The sequence below is a fragment of the Amblyomma americanum genome, chromosome 5, assembly GCF_052857255.1.
Source record: "Amblyomma americanum isolate KBUSLIRL-KWMA chromosome 5, ASM5285725v1, whole genome shotgun sequence".
Lineage (NCBI taxonomy): Eukaryota > Metazoa > Arthropoda > Arachnida > Ixodida > Ixodidae > Amblyomma > Amblyomma americanum.
The window spans coordinates 159,887,690-159,907,829 of NC_135501.1; the positions used below are offsets into that span (position 1 = coordinate 159,887,690).

The 20,140-nt window shown below is 46.5% G+C and overlaps 1 pseudogene; it reads left to right on the forward strand.

Moving 5' to 3' along the window:
• Positions 1-1,066: 1,066 nt before the first annotated feature.
• LOC144135209 (uncharacterized) lies at positions 1,067-9,941 on the forward strand (annotated as a pseudogene).
• Positions 9,942-20,140: the final 10,199 nt, after the last annotated feature.

The following is a 20,140-nucleotide window of genomic DNA, read 5'->3' on the forward strand; positions in this document are numbered from 1 at the left end:
CAGAATGTCGCAAACGGTGTTATTCACACATACTCGCTAATTATGCTTACAGCCCTTCACTCTTTAAATGCAATCACCCCACTGCTTGATGACATCCAACACAATATAATAACCGCCATACCTCACTGACAAAGCATTAAACTGCGCTTTTGTACCTGTCATGTCGGCATAAAAGGCAAGAATGAGCAGATTTGAGCGCTGCTCAAACTTGTGGCAAGCAAATTAAAAATGTAAATATGCCCTATAAAGATTTCATGCACTTAGCACATTCAAAAGCAAGAAAAAATAGCAGTCTACTCAATTCAACGAAGCGAATAACAAATTACACTCACTAAGACCAGTTTTTGGTGAACGGAAGTCATGTGTGCACCAGAAACGTTTCAAGGAAGTCATAATCTGCTATTTGATATGCGTCACACGCAGACATCAGAAGATGAACAGCAAACACCATGCTATAAGCAGTGAATTCTTAATAGGAAATCAATTCTGGTAATAAATCAATGCGGTCAACGCAGAAAGTTTGGATAGTTGGCAGCTTATTAAGAATTAAATGACTACCGCTTAGAACCGGGAAGAAGAAATAAAACAGGACGAGCGATCATGCAGTCTTTTCATATTGATACGTAAACTTATATTTATCCGGTGACCACGTTTCGCCGCCTAACAAGTGTTATCGCACAGCGCCGGACGCGCCTGCATCTATCCGAAGTTTCTGGCAAGTCATCGATGTTTCTATTCGCTGTCTGTTGTAGACGAACCTTATGTGATCTGATTTCATCGCCTGACGGGAATGGTGTAGAACTTTGTGGAAGGCACGAGGGTCCCAACGATTAGTCTGGAACATTCGACGACTGCTATATAACAGCCGACGCGCTTGACCCGCGGATCAGATTTTCGACGATCGCCGACCGTGTTCGCCGCTACCGTTGTGCTGTAAGTGTAGCCTCTTTTGTGGGCACAGGTTCGTCCAATAAAAGTTAGTTTTGTCTTTCACAGTATTGCTACTGTGTTCTTCAACGTCACCACCACGTGACATCTGGTGGAGGTGCTTCTTTTTTTTTTGTTCATGTACCGGACGCCCCCTACAAGCCGTGATCTAAGCCCGGACCGCGAAGAGAACACCAACGTAGTCCCGGAGAATCGAGCAAGCAGCCGTCTTCAACAGCTGCCCCCGGAGCACGGATTTCTACCTGCGAAAACCAAGAAGATTGTGGCCGAGGCAACCCCAATGGCAGCACCAGCGTCCCCCATCGTGCTGCAGCAGCCCAGGGAACCACCGACGTACCGCGGTTCCACATTTGAGGACCCGGAAAGCTGGCTGGAAACTTATGAGAGGGTCGTTACGTTTAACAGCTGGGCAAGCGACGACAAGCTACGATATGTCTATTTCATATTGGAGAACGCCGCCAGGACGTGGTTCGATAATCGAGAAACCACCTTGACGACGTGGGACTTGTTCCGAAGCAGCTTCCTGCAAACATTTACAAGCGTCCAGCGAAAAGAGCGAGGCCAAGCTCTACTGGAGACCAGGGCGCAGCTGCCGAATGAGACGATCGCAATCTTCACTGAGGAAATGAGCCGTCTGTTCCGCCACGCCGACCCGGAAATGCCCGAAGAGAAGAAAGTCCGCCTACTGATGCGTGGTGTAAAGGAGGAACTTTTCGGAGCAATGATACGAATCCCACCGACGTCCGTAGAAGAGTTCCTTCGCGAGGCCACCAGCATTGAGAAGACACTCGAAATGCGGAACCGACAATTCAACCGCCGCACGAACTCGACAAACTACGCCGGAGTTCAGTCACTGGCCACCGACGACCTGCGCGAGACCATCAGGGCAGTCGTACGAGAGGAGCTTCAAAAGATCTTCCCTTCATCGCAACCTCAAGTGGCCTCAGTCACCGAAATTGTCAAAGAAGTCCAGCGATCGCTGGGAGTTCCCGAGGTACAACCACAATCATCGCAGCCCCAGCCAGAAGCGATGACCTACGCCGCCGTCGCCCGCCGTCAAGTTCCCTCAACACGACCGCGCGAGGACCCTGTAAAGGCGTGCTCACATTAGCGGGAAAACGCGCAATGCAGGACGTTTTCCGCGTGCCGCTTCCCGCACAAGCCGGTTTTGTTCCCGCAGACAGCCTGCTGTGCCGTCCCGCAAAGCGATGGGTCCGGTACCTATTTTTCCCGTGCCGCTGACGAGAGCAGCCAATGGGCACCGACCGTCCCTTGACGTCGGTCCCAGTTCAGTGACCCCGTCGGCGGAGGCGGAGACTGCTCGCGTCCGGCCGGCTGGGCACTCGGCTGTTGCTTTGCCAGCATGAATATGCCATTTGGGGATTCCAAGACTTCGTTCCCAGTCCAGTGACCCCGTCGGCGGAGGCGGAGGGTGCGCGCGTCCGGCCGGCCGGGCACTCGGCTGTTGCTTTTGCCACCATGAACATGCGACTTGAGGATTTTGAGCGGTTCCTGGAATGTATTCGGCCCTACCCTTTTCTATATGACAAGACGCATTGTGATTATAAGGACACAGATGGCAAGAACAACCGATGGGAATTAATCGAACTGGAGTTCGGCCTTATGGTAAGTTTATTTTGTTGTGTAGTGTCTAGTATCCGGTGTCGATCCAGGTGTATGTCAGCATGAGGAAAATATTTTTTGCGGCTTCCGAGGCATCAGCAAAATTTAGGAATGCCAGGGACCGTTGGCTTAAGATTGTCAGCGGCACTGACGCCACATGTCGGAGTGGGGCACCCGGCAACGGCGGCATCGCCGCGAAAAAGTGGGCGCTCTTCCCCCTGATCGACGGCATGCTGCGAGGCACGCCGCACTACGCTAGTAGGTTAGTATAATCGCACCTTTGCCGGCATGTTTTACCCTTTCAGTGTGAATCTTTTTCTGACTTGGTGCACAGCCACAGTTCTCCAAAAGTGCCTCCGCTACCCTTTTCGCAGTGGGAAGGAGAACTGCACTTTCGCAACCCCAATATCATTGAAAGACTATCTAGAATTGGGCGCGATTGGGCACCGCCTCCGGGTCCCTTTGTGCTTGCGGCACTTTGCTTCGATACGCGTACGCGTACGGCGGTATATATGCATATGGCACGGTTCAGAACATAATGCGAGGTGTGATTTTTGAAACATTCTTTGATATCTCCAGCAGAATATTGCAAATTCCATGTTCTCAGTTCTCCTAATCTGAAAGTTTACGTCAGGGATAGTTAGCAGCCTTAAGCATGCTGCCTCACTGACAGTGCTGTAAACACTTAAGCTTATATGTTTGCGCCTCAGGATCACAACAAACGTGCCAAAGAAAACCGGGTATGTATAGTTATGAACTTCAGCTGTGATTTGCATGCATGCTTGAGCACCAAATGTTTTAGCCTGGCGTCTGTTATGCAGGCAATCACCAGGGCTGAGTCAGCGAAGTGGCAATGGGTTTGCTACCCCAGAAAGGTCGGCGTTATTGTCTGTATGTCTTGCTGGCAAATGTATGCAATTATGTCAAGCTTCTGATTGTATCTTGAGCAGCGTTGAGGCAAGGTTAAAGAGGATTTCATTGTTTCATGCAGCACTTACACAAGCCAGAGCTCTCCAGGCATGGAGCTTCTCGAAATACAAGTAAACACTGAATAAGCAGGTGTGTACTGTGTTAAACACTGCACACTACAGATTTGGTAATTTTTGTAGCTTAGAATGATAAACAATACATTTGTGCTTCTCAGTATGTTTTCAAGCAGTGTTGGTACAAGGAGAGTACAAAGAATGTCATGTTTCAGTACATTTATTTGATGCAGTGCTGATATAAACACCGTGAGCCCCGCAGAAACACAACTTCTCGGATTGTAAGTAGACACATCCATGCGTAAGTCTATATCATGCTGCAAGTTCAGTGAACTCACATTTTATACAATCCAGGTACGACTACACAGCTGTCAATCCAGATGAAGACGACTGCAGGTAAGCACTTACCATCCTTTTTACTGATATTTGCGTGATCTATATCAGAAATTTCGGAAGTGCACTGTTTGTCACGCAGCCCAGCACCTGCTCAAGCTAGGTGTGCAGGGCCTGGTAGCCCTTCACCAGCTGAAAACCGGGGGCCATCGCCTCTTAGCCCTGCACCAACTGAGATGGAGGTACTTGGGCGATACACAGCGCCAGTCAGGTAGACATGCAAGCAAAGTTTCATGTAATCATTTCTTGACTTGTTTTTGTGCTTTTTCTTCTCAAGGCTGTCCAAAGGCACATACTCAGGAGGGCCACCTTCACGGTATGTACTTGCAAGTATCATGCTTCCTAACATAAGAGAGATAAAAAATGGTGTAAACAATGCAGTTTTCATCATTTTGCAGAAGGAGGAAGAAGACCGACGACAATTTTGAAGATTGTGTCAAGGCGACCCTTGATAAATGTGCTGGCAGTCTTGCTAATATTACAATAAATCAAAGGAATGAAGTGCAATGTGACGACGAAAGTGATGCCACGGGCCGCTTAGTCACCGTGAAGCTTCGTGCTCTACCACCAAGGCAGCGATCACAAGCTATATTTCAGATCTCTAAAATTTTATACGAAACTGAGCAAGAAACTCTAGAGTAATTTGCCTTGATTTCGAGGGGAATAAAGCTTACAATTGTTTGAACTCAAGAGTATGATGCCTGCATTCATATTAAAGAACATCGTTTAGAGCACATGCAGCATTATCCTGCTTGTTTTACCTTCCGTCCTGCACGGTTGACAATCGCTTCTTGCCATGGAACTTTTCCATCCGTGACAAAATATTGTGCCAGTCTGTCTCGCACATAGACCTGCAATAAAACATCGGAGCAGCTCAACATATACTGCATAAAAATGTTGGTTGACGCAGGCTTTCCATATTTACCTTGCAGAGTGGCATCCTTGTCTACTTATCCCTCTCATTGCTGGAAGGTCATTGCCGTCTGTCCTCCATAAGCCAGGAGTTTCGTTTCCTTGCCAGTCCTCACTGTCGGCATAGCCAGGTGGGCTGTAGGCAGATCTTGCCAATGCGCTCTCCGACATCATAAAGTTATGTAGAACACATGCCTTGCAAATATTTTCCGTTGTTTCCTCTGATGCTCTAAAAGGCCTCCTTAATATTCGCCATCTTGCAGCCATTATGCCAAATGAATTTTCAATGACCCGGCGAGCCCGGCTTAAACGGTAGTTGAAAGTTGCTCTCTGCTGGTACTCCTCGCGTCCAGATGGGCTTAATCTGTGCTTCTGCAAGTCTAGAGAGGAGAACATAAGGCATATTATTTGAAAGAATCCTGCCACTCGAAATCATTTTAACTTTTAACAATAGGGTAAAGGAACACTGAAAAATAAAGTGTATAATGGCTGTGTTTGACAAAAGGCTTTCTGTTATGATGGTGCATTACAAAATGCATTGTGCCACCCCGAATGGCTTGTATCGTATACTTGATTTCAAAATAAAGTGAGCATGGTTGCAATAAGTACTACTGCTTTTGAGTAAAAATATGTTGCCGGTTACTATAACAAAAAAAAGGGATTTTAATGTGGACTTCAAGGATCACAAGCAGAACCGTCTCTTTAAATGTGCATAATGTGGTTTGGTCTTATTTGACTAGGGTACTTCACCGTGATATTTGCTCTAAAATAGAAAACAAATAACAGAAATACTTTCTGGGCAACAACATCAACTTCAATGAGCATCATGCAATTACTGGCTGTAAAATGCATAATGATGTTCATTTCAGGCTCACCACGACGGGCATAGGGACGCATCAGGAATGTTTTCAAAGGGAAGGCTTCATCGCCTACAATCACATAGGGAATGACACCTGCCGACCCAACAGTGGTGGGGGATGGAACACCACACAAGTCTTCGGTGAGGGTTTTGAGCAAATCTGACCGCAAAAATATACCAGAATCCCCTTCACCACCATAGTGGCAAAGATCGACATATGTGAATCTGAAACAAAGAGGCATATGAGAAGGAAATCAGTGAGCTAATAATGAGTGCTATAATAGCTCGATGAGAAAGGCCACGTTAAACCTCTGCAAAATATATGACGTCACTATGGGACAATATTTCACGCAGGTGTTGATAAAAATAATAAGTGCATGTTATCAGTACGTTATGCAGCTAATAAGAACTTTTAGCAGTTTTAATATTTTACACAATTGACCTTATTCCTTACCTTACAGTCCCAGAAGAATTATGACAAGTGCCCAATGCCACATGTGAATTATAACTACACGTTCTGACAATCTTAGGCATCAGAAGCCTGGCATCATTAATTATATTGCCAATAAGTATGAGCAGCTAAGTATGAAGACCAAAAAGATGCGAACTGGAAAACCACTGACTTGCGGCTGCAGTCAAGAAATGTTTCTTTGACAACCACTAAAACAATGGAAAAAAACCAAAAGAAACACTGATTTTTTTTCGACAGTGAGGGTGCCTATCTAAAGCATATTTACAGTTACAGTAATTTGATGACTACCCGAATTGGCATCGGTGCAGCACTGAGAAAAAAAAACAAGCAATATAGAGTAACAGTTTTTGAAAACCAATATTTTCTGGCAGCCAGTTCACGCATGCTATGTTTAATGCAAGGAATAATGAAGCTGCAGTAACTTCAACTGTGACCAATTTTGTCCTTTTATCCCTTCCATTTTTTCCCATACCCCTCAGAACAAACACGTTGGCAAACACTTCCTCAACTTCCAGTGAGTATCTTGGTCGGGGCTAGTTGGTTCATTGTTCTTGGGACAGACAGAACGGGCGCTGCGCCCATCCTGTCTTCCGTCTTCCTCTCGTTTTTGCTCCATGGCGCTCTGTCGCAAAAACTTTCTCGACAGATGCTCATGGTCTGTTGCTGCATTTCTTACAGCATTCAGTTAGCTTTGCCATTAATGCTTAGTATTGGTGCAACCAAAAGAGCAAACCACTGAGGTGTACGTGGCTAGAATTAAGTTGAAACCAGGTGCAGATAATAACTTTACCTGTAATGTGCATCACAGCAGGTCAAAAGAACGACACTGAAAGTTTTTTTGTAGTTAAGATTCCTTGACCCAGAGTTATTTCGGCATTCAATGTTTACATCAAGGTGAAAAACGTAGCGCAAAGAAACGAGGACACAGAAAGACGGACAACACACGGCGCTTGTGTTGTCCGTCTTTCTGTGTCCTCGTTTCTTTGCGCTACGTTTTTCACCTTGAAGTTATGAACCAACAAGCCCAAGCATATACCCTTCTGAATGTTTACATGTTTGCCGTCAAGGCTCCCAATGCAATTAGGAAAATTCCAATACTGTTCCATGTCGAATGCAATCTGAAACAGACACAAATTTTGAAGCCATTAACTGGCTTAGGAAACAATTTCATGGAAGTGGGGAGCGGGAACAGTGTATATAATGAACAACGAAAGTTATGCAGGCATAAAAATCCTCATCTCTGCTTCCTCTTTGTACAGCTGAAATCAGTTTCTTTCAGAAGCATGAATAATTTAACGAGTTTCAAAGATTTACACATAGGTCTTGCAAAACAAAATAATTCAGAGAAAAATTAATTAAAAGACCTCTGAAGATGCGGGATTTCACTGCGTAATCACAGTACAAAAACCAAAGGATGACTGGAGTAAAGGAGGCACTCGGTGTATTTCTGACCATTCCATTACACTTGCACTACATGTCATGGCAACATGTATTATACTTTAGTAAGTTGTGTGGTTCGTTGGAGAAAAGAGAGGTTTGCTTCCCAAAATTTGTTCCTTCTTAATTTAAGATTAAGGGTTATGCTTAGTTGTCACCGCAGGGTGGAACAAAGGGTAACGTGAAAAATTATAGTCGTCCATGCAGTGAGCTAGCACTGAACAGCTTTACATTCCCAGGAATGGGGTGGCAAGGTTCATATGGATGTCACAACACATCACCTGTGGTCTCCATTTTATGTTCTCACAGCCCTATGCAAGTGCTGTTTTTTCAGAAAACTAATTTCTCTCACCTTTCTCCATTCTATCTCAGTCTGAGGAAAAGGAACATATGTATGCCACAGATTCTTCCATATTGCAGCTGTGGTTTCTCTTATGAGAACTGAAGCTGTATATCGGCCAATTAAAAAGTTGTATGACAAGCTGCGGAATGTGTCCCCATTTGCAAGAAACCTGGAAAACAATCACATATGTAATAGAGATTGAGCAGCAATATATCTGACCGGCATATTTTGTAAGAAACCAAAACTTATTAAAAATTAAAACAACAAGGTGTCTAGTTGTACTGCATTGAAAGATCAAAAATTTTACAGTTTGCTCTACAAATTTGAAAATTGTGGTGGGCCACGTACAATATTTCCTCTTCCACTTTCATGAAAGAAAAGACTGCTTCACTTTGGTGTTCCATGCGCTGCCAACGGCGGAACAGCAAATTTTTTATGCTGAACATTAAAACCATTATTATTGTGCTTTCTGCATTCTTCCAGTCAAAACACACTATGCACCTAATAAGCAGTAACTTGCAGTTTCAGCACCTTCTACTTGTTTTACTTCACATTTCAGAAATTGGCTCTAATAAAATGGTTGCATCAGACAAAAACGTGGACCACACGATGGGTTAATTGCAACTAATTATTCGAAAAATACTCGCTCGCGGCGGCGCCTTAAACCTGGAAGCCTTCTGCTCCATCAGCTCTGGATCATAGGTTGAAATTCCAGTCACGCGAGACGTAGCCAAAAATATTAATTTCCTTATGCTGTGCGCAGTGTAATTAATCTCCAGATGCTTATTTAATAGGCACTATCCATAACAGCGCACCACACTACATGAAGCAGCTTCAGCAAATAAATCTGCGGTAAGCTCTTAGCCATTTTAATTAATTGGATATGATTAGCCATGGAAACTCACCGTAGTGTTATTGCCAGACGATCGTGGGCCGAAATCGGATCTCTGAATGGAGTCACCTGACGGCTGAGGCTGTGCTCGACGAAGCCCAGAAAAGTGTCGAAGGTGCTGGGAGGCACCCGAAGGTAGCTAAAAGACGACCGGCAATATGTCAGTTATATCCCGTACGACGAGCACACTTTACGAATGCATCATAAGAAACGGTACTTACTCGCGGAAGTATGCCTCGTCTTCCGCCCGCAGCCGTGGCAGCAATAGACGCGCCTGTCCTTCTTGCTCTCGACGGCGAAACATGGGTCGCACCCAAAATCGGCGCTTCCGCGCATTCTGTGTACGGCGACGGTGCAGAAGCAGCGAACAAGCAAGTATAAGTACGTTTACCGTAGCCAACAGCTCATCGTTCGAACCAGCCATCCTCGAGACAAAAAGGGCGACGGGAGGGTAGCTAGCAGACGATCAAGACTACGACGCGGGAAAAGGGCGTGCTTTCCAGTCTTCTCTGGTGTCACGTGACTATCCCCTTCTCTTTCTGCTCGTTAGGGTCCTCCCTCAGCGCCTCCTCACTCCACATTCCACGACAACCGCAGCGAGAAAACGCGCGCAGTGTGAGCGTCATTCTGAGGAGCTGCGAGGCAGCGTCGACGTTGACGCTGTGCCGCTGCGGGAAGCTTCCCGCTAGTGTGAGCGCGGCTTGACGCCGCAATTCCGTCGACCACCGCCGCCGCCGCCGCCAACACGCCCACCCGTCGACCAGCGCAGCTACCCGAGGAAGACCGACGTTTGGCGCGCTCCTGACCACCGCCCGCTCTGCTACCACTGCGGGGAAGCCGGCCATGTGTACCGGCGATGCCCATACCGCGACCTGGGATTGCGAGGGTTCGCCGTGGACGCACCGCGCCCTCAGGGAGGCGAACGCCCTCGTGACATCGCCGACTACCTCGCCGCTACTCAGCGGAGCCCTCGACGGCTGTCCCGGTCGCCGTCACCAGGCCGCTACCGGTCGCCGCAGCGCCGTCCATACACTGGCCCAGCACGGGGCCGCTCTGCGAGCCCATATACGGAAAATTAAAAGCGTCAACCGGTGGAGGTGCGGTTGCTGTTCGTCGAACTGACGAAGATCCTCCGCCGCCGACGAAGACGACGCAGAGACCATCTCGACGACATAATAACGACATGCCGCCGTCCCGACGAAGTCAGAAAGCCAAGACTACACCGACGAAAGACGACTTGACGACGCGATGTTCCAACTTCAGTTCAACACCACGCAGCCGTGATCCGGCGCCAAGACCTAACTGCAACGCCAGACAAAGAACCACCGACCTCGACGTGCTCCTCGACGGCCACGCAATTACCGCCTAAGTGGACATAGGGGCTGATTACTCCGTAATGAGTGGACACATCGCCGCCCAGTTGAAGAAAGTTCAGACCGCATGGGAAGGCCCTCAAATTCAGACCGCTGGAAGACACCTCATCACGCCGTCTGGAATCTGCACGGCAAGAATAACCATTCATAAACGCACTTACCCTGCCACCTTCGTTATCCTCCAACAGTGTTCACGAGACGTAACTCTCGGTATGGACTTCCTGAACCAACACGGCGCAATCATCGACCTCAAGTCGAAGTCAATAACGCTGTCGGAAGATAAAGCGATACTGCCGGAGAGCCCTCGTAGTCACCTTGAGTGTGCTCGAAGATCAAGTGAGCATCCCGCCTCGCTCCAGCATGGTTATTTCGGTCGGCACCGAAATACCCGCTGATGTAGAAGGTGTCATCGAAGGCGACCAACGTCTACTGCTAGACCGTGAAATTTGCGTCGTAAGAGGGATCGCTCGACTGCATGGAGGGAAAACTGAAGTGTTGCTGACAAACTTCAGCCAGGAGTTCAAGCACATCAACAAGGGCACGACGATCGCGTACATCGAGGAAATTCTAGAAACCAGTAATGCGTTTGTCCTTTCGGATTCCGCCGCATCTACCCCGACGACCAAGGTTCCCGAACCAGACTACGACATTAATCCAAGTCTCCCCTTGATTAAGCAACAGCAGCTGAGAAGTCTGCTCCGACGATACAAAGGCTGCTTTTTGACGTCATCGAGGATTCGACCAACACCAGTCGCCAAGCATCGCATAATCACCGAGGAGTGCGCTCGACCACTCCGCCAGAGCCCTTACCGAATTTCGCCGTGAGAACGTGAAGCTATAAGAGAACAAGTCGACGAAATGCTGCGCGACGACATCATCCAGCCGTCGAAAAGCCCGTGGGCATCAAATGTTGTCCTGGTGAAAAAAAAGGACGGAACCCTACGTTTCTACGTCGATTATCGTCGTCTGAACAAGATTACGAAGAAGGACGTATACCCCCTCCCACGGATAGACGACGCATTGGAACGGCTCTGCTGCGAAAAATACTTCTCTTCGATGGACCTCAAGTCTGGCTATTGGCAAATAGAAGTCGACGAAAAAGATCGCGAAACGACCGCCTTCATCACCCCAGACGGCCTCTACGAGTTCAAGGTTATGCCATTTGGACTGTGCTCGGCGCCTGCAACGGTCTAGCGCGTGATGGACACGGTTTTAGCAGGATTGAAGTGGCAGACCTGTCTCGTTTACTTGGATGACGTCGTTGCCTTCGCCGCAAATTTCGACGATCACCTTAGGCGACTTGCCACAGTACTAGAGGCCATCAAGTCATTAGGGCTCACTCTGAAGCCAGAAAAGTGCCGCTTCGCTTGCGATGAGCTTCTTTTCTAGGCCACATCATCAGCAAGTCTGGAGTCCGCCCTGACCCGCAGAAGACAGCTGCCATCGCACAGTTCCCGCAGCCCATCGACAAGAAGGCAGTGCGTAGATTTCTTGGCATGTGTGCCTACTACAGGCGATTTGTCAAGGACTTTTCACGCATCGCTGAGCCACTGACACAGCTAACCAAATGTGACGTCGAGTTCAAGTGGGAAAAGCCGCAGGCCGACGCATTTCAAGAACTCAAACGATGCATGCAGTCGCCGCCCGTACTTGCGCACTTCGACGAGCATGCCGATACCGAAATCCACACTGACGCCAGCAGCCTAGGCCTCGGTGCCGTCCTAGTCCAGAGAAAAGATGGGCATGAACACGTGATAGCTTACGCTAGCCGGTCGTTATCAAAAGCGGAAGGCAATTTTTCTACAACCGAAAAGGAATGCCTCGCCATCGTTTAGGCCACAGCGAAATTTCGCCCTTACCTATATGACAGGCCATTCAAAGTGGTCAGCGACCATCACGCATTGTGTTGGCTAGCTAACATAAAACCCGTTGAGGACGGCTGGCACGGTGGAGCCTCAGACTACAAGAATACGACATCACTGTAACCTACAAGTCCGGACGAAAACACTCAGATGCTGATTACCTATCACGCGCCTCCATTGACCCGCTGTCGCAAGATGACGAGGATGGCGACGCCTACCTTGGCATAATAAGCGCGGAAGACTTCGCCGAACAGCAACTAGGAGACCCGGAGCTAAAAGCCCTAGTCAATTATTTGGAAGGGCACACAGACGTTGTCCCGAGGGCATTAAAGCGTGGATTGTCTTCGTTCACGCTTCAAAACAACCTACTCGTGAAGAATAACTTCTCACCAGTCCTCGCCAACTATCTTCCTGTTGTTCCGTCGGCGCTGCGTCCAGAAGTACAGCCCGCCCTACAGGACGATCCGACCGCTGGGCACCTCGATTTCGCCCGGACGTTATCAAGGATACAAGAAAGATATTACTGGCCGCACCTAACCGCCGATGTCGCCCGTTACGTCAAGACATGCCGAGACTGTCAGCGACGCGAGACACTACCGACAAGGCCAGCGGGATCACTACAGCCGATCAAGCCTCCTTACCGACCTTTTCAACAGATCGGGATGGACTTGTTGGGACCGTTTCCGACATCAACTTTCGGAAATAAGTGGATCGTCGTGGCGATGGACTATCTCACCCGCTTCGCTGAAACTAAAGCTTTGTCGAAAGGCAGCGCAGCCGAAGTGGCGAAAGTTTTCGTCAAGAACAACCTGCTGCGACATGGGGCTCCAGAAGTCCTCATCACCGACAGAGGAACGGCTTTTACAGCAGAGCTCACGCAAGCCATTCTGCAATACAGCCAGACAAGTCACAGGAGGACCACTGCCTACCATCCGCAGACGAATGGTCTCACGGAGCGCCTGAACAAGACCCTCGCCGACATGCTAGCAATGTACGTCGACGTCGAGCACAAGACATGGGTGCGGTCCTGCCGTACGTAACATTCGCTTACAACACGGCAGTGCAAGAAACAACAGAGATCACGCCATTTAAGCTGGTTTACGGCAGGAACCCGACGACGACGCTCGACGCCATGCTGCCGCACGACACTGACGAGGAAAATCTTGACGTCGCTACCTATTTCCAGCGCGCCGAAGAAGCTCGACAGCTCGCCCGCCTACGGATCAAGAACCAGCAGCGTACCGACAGCCGACACTACAACCTGCGACAACGCTTCGTCGAGTACCAGCCCGGCGACCGTTTTGGACCCCAATACGCCGACGAGGACTGAGTGAGAAATTATTGCGACGCTATTTCGGACCTTACAAGGTCATTCGACGTAGTGGCTCACTGGACTATGAGGTAGGGTAGTGCCAGACGGCATTTCGCATTCACAGCGGCGCCGCGCACGATCTGAAGTGGTCCACGTGGTGCGCCTTAAACCCTTTTACGGACACTGACTAACTTCCTTATTTTTGTTGTTTTCTTTGCTACGAGTGCTTTTCTTTATATTTCGTTTGTTTGCAGCATCGGGTCCATGCTTTTCAAGAGGGGGTGTAATGACACGCGTACTTATCTTTATCGGGCGACCACGTTTCGCCGCCTAACCAGTGTTATCGCACAGCGCGGGATGTGCCTGCATCTATCCAAAGTTTCTGGCAAGTCATGGATGCTTCTATTCGCTGTCTGTTGTAGACGAACCTTATGTTATCTGATTTCATCGCCTGACGCGAATGGTGTAGAACTTTGTGGAAGGCACGCGAGTCCCAACGATTAGTCTGGAGCTTTCGACGGCTGCTATATAACAGTCGACGCTCTTGACCCGCGGATCAAATTTTCGACGATCGCCGACCGTGTTCGCCGCTACCGTTGTGCTGTAAGTTTAGCCTGTTTTGTGGGCACAGGTTCGCCCAATAAAAGTTAGTTTTGTCTTTCACAGTATAGCTACTGTGTTCTTCAACGTCACCACCACGTGACAATATTTTTGTGTGCCCTTCAAAAGCGCTAGTTTTATAAAAATAATTTTGGCACTAAATTTTGTCATCAGCATGCCCACCTAATACCTGCAGAGCAATATGCTTGAGCTCTGAAACTGAGAAAAGTGTTCGGTCTTGCTGTGTTAAGGACACTTCGTTTCGAGTTACGATGTCACACGATTAACACAAGACTGCGACGGTTTGCCGGTACCAACGCTATGCCTGATATATCATCTTTTACTACAAACATTCATCAATGGATCTAAGGGAGCCGTATTGTTTAATGAAAAATAAGTTTACGTTTGAGAACTTGAGGTATTATCATATTTTGGCCTGAATGTAAAGTTTGTGTTACCACGTTCTTTGTATTTTGTCATGTCGAAAAGTAGCATTGATCGGCTTTGTTCTCTAAATCGTCAAGTTCACCGTATCGTGTTTATATTAAGCAGTGACGGCTTACTCCGCAGAGATTCACATAATTTGTGATGTGACCGAACTATCCAGAGAAAACCTGGTTCTGTCCTTACCCTTGAACAAGAAGTATGATAACGCCACTTACGCGTTAAGGTTATATAAAAATGGGCTTGAGTTCGGCGACTTTACATACGTATAAGAAGATAACTCCTGATGTTTTTTTAGCGTTGAACAGTCACGTAAGCACATTTATGGCCTTCATGACCATATATATATATATATATATATATATATATATATATATATATATATATATATATATATATATATATATATATATATATATATATATATATCAGCAGACAAGTTAAAGGAACTGAGGGGCCCGTTTGACAAATTTATGAAGGGAGCCAACAGTCACAGAAACCGAGGTGCATAGGGGAACGTTAATTTTTTTTTTAATGTGTTATGCTTATCAGTGGGATAATAATACTTAGATTAATAAATCGCTTAAAGAAAATTACTTATAAAGCAGCAGAATAAACAACCATGCCGCCGGTGGGATCCGAACCCACGACCTCCGAATATCGCGTCCTGACGCGATATTCGTTCCCCTATGCACCTTGGTTTCGCTGACTGTTGGCTCCCTTTATATATATATATATATATATATATATATATATATATATATATATATATATATATATATATATATATATATATATAGCAAACTGCAATGTCTGCCGCTTGTATAACACATGCCTATTCTTTCATATATGCGTATAAGTTTCAGGACAAGCCGAAAGAGGGAAATAAAGAAAAATAATATAGATCTTTGAAATTCTGCGCACTCATACGCAACAAAATCGCAAGCGCTGGTCATTGCCGAAATAAAGTGACTTGCCGTGCGGTGCCTGGAGAGAGAATATTTTTCTTTAATCACATTTGATTATGCACTCATTGGCCATACAAGCTGCGGTTGCATGCCGGTGCTTTCAGGCAGTGATCGCTCAATTAATTCGTGCCCAGAGCAGATTTAGGTTGTAGCCTACGGTCGAATGGTCTTTATTGACGCCTCCTTGAGCTGGTCTTTCTAAATCCCTCGAAACTTCCTCAATCTCCCTAGGCTGTGACGTGAAGTGTGGAGTCAATAAGAAATCCACTTCTCAAATTTAATCTTCGATGTAAATGCTGTATTTATGCCCACAGTGTCCCCCTTCAAAGGATCATGGCAAATAAGATCAAACCATAATTTTTATGCGTTGCATATTGCAATCACTCAGTTCAGCCCATGGGCGCGGCCGGGCAGCCACCAAACCACGTGGCGTGACGTCACGACAGCCGGAGGAAAAGCTGGGCCCCAACTCGCGCGGTCGCGCGCGGCCGCAGCCACCACCTGACTCCCGCTCCTCCTGCTAGGGGCGCTGCGCCGGCGCATGACGTCACGGAGGAAAAGCTGGGCCCCAACTGGCGCGGTCGCGCGCGGCCGCAGCCACCACCTGACTCCCGCTCCTCCCGCTAGGGGCGCGGCGCTATGATTGACGTCACGGCATATGTATAAAAGACCTGCGCTCCTTCGCCGGGACAGTCTTATACCCCTGTCACACGGGCATTTCGAGGGCCCTCGAACCGATAGTCTATCGACTCAAAGGCGATCGAGCGCTGCTGCACGGACAGTTTCAATGGCGATCGAGTCAATAGCCTATCGAGTCAAGGGAGCAGCACGGAACTCCATCGAGATATGCAACGCATTCTTGGCTTAACCAAGCTAAGCCTGGCCATTTTTTTTAAATATTTATACAAGGATGGACTGGTGTTATGAGGTATTAACATCGCAAAGCAATTCACGCTATGCGGGTGCCGTAGTGAAGGGCTTCGGGTAATTTCGACCGCCTCGGGATCATTTATGTGCACACGGACCCAGTGCCCAGAACACACGGACCTCAAGCATTTCGGTTTCATTGAAATCCGACCGCCACGGCCGGGTTCGAACTCGCAGCTTTTTGTTCACCAGACGAGTACCATAACCACTAAGCCACCACAGCAGCTTTTCGGGAATAATGTATGGCTATGAATTGCGCATAATTTCATCTGTTACCTGTTTTTCGTTCTTATGTACATACCTTTACGTATTTGCCTCTTCGCCTAAGCACTGTCCGTTTCCGCTGGAATAATTTGTTTGAACAACAGCATACATTGGACGGGCCTATTCAAGCGTTTGTCTCATGCTTTGTTTTACTTTTGCCTTCTGAAAACGAGGTTGGAGCTACTTCACCTAGACACTAAATGCCTCTGCCAGACATGTTCGTGCATCATCAGGATCGGTGTGCTCTACTCGACGGCTACTGCCGACTGAAATCAGCACATTGTACCGAGACAAGTGTGTGTGTGTGGGGGGGGGGGGGGGGGGGTGGGGACTTGTCATTGTTGCAACATCTGTGCTTTTCAAGTGTTTCCAACAATCTTAAGACCTTGTGGAGATCATTACAAGGGACAGATATGCAACCAACGGAGCTGGTCAAGATCATTTACCTTCTGTAGAGGTGGCTGTTCAATACTTTGTGCTTGCTCGGTTAAGTTGTACCTTCCTTTAAACCGTTCATTACCAGCTAAGTGTTTCAAAAGAGCCAAGAATGACTATAAGACTCTCCCAAAGGCTGCAAAGCTCAGGAATTTTTGAGGGCTTTTCAGCTGGCGACCAATTGCCGAAAGGACTTATGTTTGACTTCTAGAGATTGACAAGACAAAACCATACAATCAATAAAACCTGGTTGATTGCACATCCAGCTTACTAGATCAGAGCCCTAGGTCAGCCTTCGTGTTCTCATTGCAATACGAAAACATATTAAACATCATAAAAGTAAAAAAATCTGCTCCACTATGATCAGATCAGCGCATACTTACCTTACTACTGTCTTTTTTGGCCGCTCACAACTAGCGAATCGCTCAAATGGTTCAGCGGTCATCGGAAGGAAATATAGCTTGCAGGGTCCAGGCGCCTTGTAGGAATGTACGAATTCAGGCCGAGATTGGCGAGTTATGAAACGCCATGAACCGCTGCCTTCCGCTGATAAGCCAGCCACCAGGCGTTGCGATCATTCCCGTCATCCGCAGATAATGTCACCCGTTACACCCTCAATTAAGAGGTAGAAAACGCCCCATCCGCCGTACCTCTGAAAAACGGGAAAAACATGGACTCGAAGCTCGAAGCTGTTTGCCGGAAGAAAACGCTCCTTGATCAACACCCGGAGTGGAAACAATTAGGCAGGATAGGTTGTTTTTATTGGCTCTCGCAAACACGCCATGGATTCTTAAGAGGAGACATGGGTATTGAAATGAGCGATTTTATTAATAAAGTAGCGTAATGATATTTGATTCGTATACGAGTTTCTTTTTTCTGTTTTCAAAAATATAATTATTTCCACAATATCTGAATTATTTATCAGATTACGGGAAAATAACTGAATCCTAATTGGTTAAATTTTTACGGTTCATCTATGCACTTTCTTTCTGCAGTTTTTGGTTTCATTTGAAATATGGCTGTTGCCGAAAGCCTTCAATCTAGAGTTATACTAATTACATTGTTGATGAAGTCTATCATCAATAAAAATCTTAAATTTTGTCGCACCGTAATTATGAAGTATAGTTAGGAGACATTGGTGTTCACAGAATTTGAAATGTTTGACTCAGTCAAACAAAAACAGCATAGCTCCACAGTTTGCTTCTTTCTGAATTCAACAGTATAAGATTAATTTATAGTGCACCATAAAAACGGAATAAAAACTTAGTAAGGCTACACCCATGGTTGCAAAAAACACGAAGCTGAGAAAATCGCAGCCATTCGGAGGTTGTTGTAGAGGCCTCAGAAAACAACCGAATGCATTCGTTCCATAATTATTCCACAGCAGTGAGTAATATCAGGTAGTGGGAAAGGGGCCTTGCCTTTCAAACAAAACCACCATGGCGGCCGTCTGGGACACGGTCGTGCAAATAGACTGGACCGGAGCAATGCCGCAATTCGCTCCAAAATCACCAACTCCTGCCTTCGTAACCACGAAATATAGATATTTAAGTATTTGGAGGTCGAATTCGAACCTTGAAAGTTTTAGCCATGAAGTTTAGAATGTACTGTTCCCGAATATGCCATTTTTTGAAATGAAAATTTTCGCATTTTCTAATTATTTCAAGACCCGAGTCTCCCCTTAACTACACTAGTTCTAGCCATACTTTTGGATAAAGATTAAGGGTGAGCGTAACCTGTGAGCGTTTTTGAGGAGTTAACATCAGTTATTAGTGTCAATATTCAACAAGGGTTAACCGACAGCTCACATGAATGTGAAGAGAAATTTTCACAAAAGAAAGAACGATACAACATAAGAAAATAGTCCTATGTGCCATAAAACACAACACAACACAATAAGAAAATGGTGGGCAATGGTGCACACGATGAGCGAAGAATATTTCAAAGAGTAACTTTCTCATTCTAACTAGCGGGAAAAATATATGTTTAGACTGGCCGCGGACAAGATATCCATGAGGACTGCAACTGAGAATTTCTTACGAATAAAGAATATCTATACAGAGATGGTGAAACATATTTAATACATAGATAACATCTAACCCCACCTTCATCTAAACCGGATACTGTGGCCTCAATGAATCATTTTAACAAGTGAAACGTGATAAAAATCTGGAGGCATCTGACTTTCGCCTCAAAAATCATTGGAAATGAAGACAAGCGCATCCAGAAGGAAGAAGAATGTAAAGAAAGACCCAATTGTGCTCCCTGAGATCGGAACACCTTTCATGGAAACGAAGAATAAAACCAGTGCACAGATATGACACAAACAAAAGAGAAAAATGGAGATAAAAAAACGATAGTCGAAAGCTCATAAGAAAAGAGAGAGCAATTACTGTGCTTACCCGGAACTTCAGTGTCAATAACCGGTTTTACTTTCTCGGTTGGTTGCTCGTATTTATGGACTTTTTGGTATTGAGCAGCAGCTCAATTGATATTGATGCTGATGTCATTATGAATTTTTTGTGCGCAAAGGCGGCTTAGGCCAACATCCCCAGGCCCCATGATGTGGTGGAATTCCCATTTCGTAAAACGTTTACACGCGCCAGGCCAGAAAAAGCTTGTTTGGTACCTTGCGGCAGTAGGGATCGAACCCCGCACATCACACGTGCGAGGCGCATGCTGGAATCACTAGGCCACCGCTTCTGTCGGCGACATTTCGGCAACCAGGCCAGACGAACAAAAAACTCATACTAGAGGGTAGAAATTAATCTAAATGCGAAAATAGGAACAATTAAAAAAAATGTGAAAAACGTCATAAAAGAAACAATTCATCTGAGGATAAGTATAACTACGCTTCAGTATTTTATTCTGAACTTTGAGACAAGCGTAACCATCAGCAAGCGGGCTTAATTTACAGTGTCCACTATATATTCCTATCACTGAGGCCACGGCGCTTGGAAGTGCAACTTTTCAAAGGCAGCTCCACTGCCTCTTGAACAATTGGACGATTTTGAAGGGTTCAAATGTATATTGCTTGAAGGTAAATCTTTCCAAGCGTTTGTGCTCTAATCTTAAGTATGATGGCGATAGCGA